The 2,224-nt window shown below is 37.9% G+C and overlaps 1 long non-coding RNA gene across 1 annotated transcript; it reads right to left on the bottom strand.

Annotated features, from left to right (window-relative positions):
* Positions 1–414: 414 nt before the first annotated feature.
* Positions 415–1,315, bottom strand: LOC149149904 (uncharacterized). Its single transcript, XR_016263628.1, has 2 exons — positions 1,005–1,315; positions 415–901 (listed from the first exon to the last, which is right to left on the bottom strand). It is a non-coding gene; the product is annotated as an uncharacterized LOC149149904 (long non-coding RNA).
* Positions 1,316–2,224: the final 909 nt, after the last annotated feature.

Here is a 2,224-nt window from a genome sequence, read left to right as displayed (position 1 = left end):
GCTACATGCATGTAAGTTTCAAGCTAAGTTTCTGTTAAATCGTCGTAGCACCTCCTTACAGGAGCAGCCATAGCTCAAAATTTAAAGATCAGGACATCAAATTTAGATTTAACCGAAGCCGGAGGAGACCATTGCTCAGTAAACAAACATGAAGCAAATATGCTTAGACTATAAGGAGAAGTCGTGATAGTCATGTTACAAATAAAAGAATAATAATCGACATGAATGGGTGTCGAGTTTAAAAGGTGCAGTTACCATTTACAACCAGAAACCTCCAATTATCAAACAAGTAACCGTATTTCAAACCTGGGAATTAACACCTGGTATCAAAACCCTGTGCGGAGCTCAAGGAAAAAGGGAGTAATACAATCTTTCGCATCTAGCTGAGAATGCTATATTAAGCAAACCAAATCGAAACCAGACGAACTAATAGCATAATCGTATTAACAATCTTTGCAGCAAAAGGAAAAAAAATATAAATGTAAAACCCATAATGAGCGGTTATAAAACATTCATGCAAACATAGCATTAAATAAGCAGTCACCTGGGAATAAACCACAGAAAGGTTCGACCCTTGGTTCTGTAGAATATATACATTAAGAAAAACAATAACCGGCGCAAGTGGCCAGCGCACAAATCTTAGAACTGTGCTGAAGGAAAATAATACATTACAGACAATCCGGAATAGGCCTGCGGCCTTATCAACTGATAAGCACAAGTTGTAGCACCATAACCAAAAAAGGGTTCAAGCGAGCTTGCCCAGAAGTAAGCTAGTTCCGCCATTCACTGTGTATCTTAAAATCTATGGAGGCATATGCTTCTTACCCGAAGGGCGACCTGCATAAGGGAACCCGGTCTGGTCACCTACCTTGAAGCTGGTCACGACACCATAACCAAGTACCTGTGACAATAAATTACCCAAAGTAATGATGAGAGCAGGAAAAACACTGTTAAAGAATTCATAACCGAAAACAAATACCAGAGCAAGCAGCGTGCCGGCTTACTACGAATGATGTTGACAGGCAGTGACTCCAGATTAGCCAGAGTGATCTGTTTGGAAGGATGAGCGGGTGAACTCGAATCGCTAGAGACCTGTAGGAGCTCGAAACCCTCTCCAAAATGAGCTCGAGAAAGTTCGAATGCCCAAAGAACACCCTTCCACAACATTTCCTATCACTCAATGTAGATCATTGACCTGGAAGGACTTCTCCTCGCCGTCGATTTTGGCATAGCAAACCCCGAGGAGAGTTTTTGGCGGTGGAAGGCTTGTGTTGTACAGTGGGTAAACTGTGCATGCCAGCTTGGTTCGCTGGAGTAAAGATCCGCGTGATGGACATGGGAAACACCGGCCGGATGCAAGCTCCAAGCGCCAGGTGGATGGGCAGTAAACATGACAATCAACCAACATAACCTGAGTTGACAATCCGGGAGAATGGCTAGCATAAGAGTCCAGCCCCCGATGTCAACAGTAAAACGCACTTTAATAGCTTTAGAAATTTTATGCGGTGTGTATCTAATAAACTGTGAAACCGTAGAAGGGACCTCGAACTCCGAGGATTATGCTATTTGTTAATGTCAAAAATTTACTGACATGCTGTGTAAAGTTTATTTTTCTATCTGTAGTAAAGCTCTCATGGTAATTTTTTTTTTTAATGTATAAATATATGTTTTAACCGGGAGCATTACAAAATTTCAATAGCAAACTAGACTTTCGAGAAGAAACTAGACAAAGCATTGTAGGCATTCGTTGGAATTAATGTTTTCCAACAACATTTAGAGTTAAACCCAAACTATGGACAATTATGAGCTATAAGGCATCATCAAATAACAAGTAGATCCAAAAATCACTCACATTAACCCTGGTAATTTGCAATAAAATTCTAAATTTAAAATATTCTTTATATTATGTTAATATCATTTCTATTTATGAAATCTAAAAATTAAATTACCCATCTATCCAAAGCTGACAACCAATCCTAATCAAGATGTTGTAGTTTAATAACTTTGCTCGGCTTTACCAGTGTAAATATGCAAGTAATTCTTTTCAATCTTAACATTTACCAAAAAAACAACCTATATCCATTATAACTATTAATCTATCATATATATAGTAAGGAATCAAATATTTGAAAGCTACCAAAGGTTCAAGTTTTTCTACTCTCCAAAAATATCAAGTTTTATAAAATTTTATTTTTCCATATGATTGTTTATAAAGAAATGATAA

Source organism: Pinus tabuliformis, chromosome 9 (assembly GCF_031772625.1).
Source record: "Pinus tabuliformis cultivar Carrire ecotype Pingquan chromosome 9, CPIR1, whole genome shotgun sequence".
Lineage (NCBI taxonomy): Eukaryota > Viridiplantae > Streptophyta > Pinopsida > Pinales > Pinaceae > Pinus > Pinus tabuliformis.
This window is presented reverse-complemented; position numbering and strand designations above follow the sequence as displayed.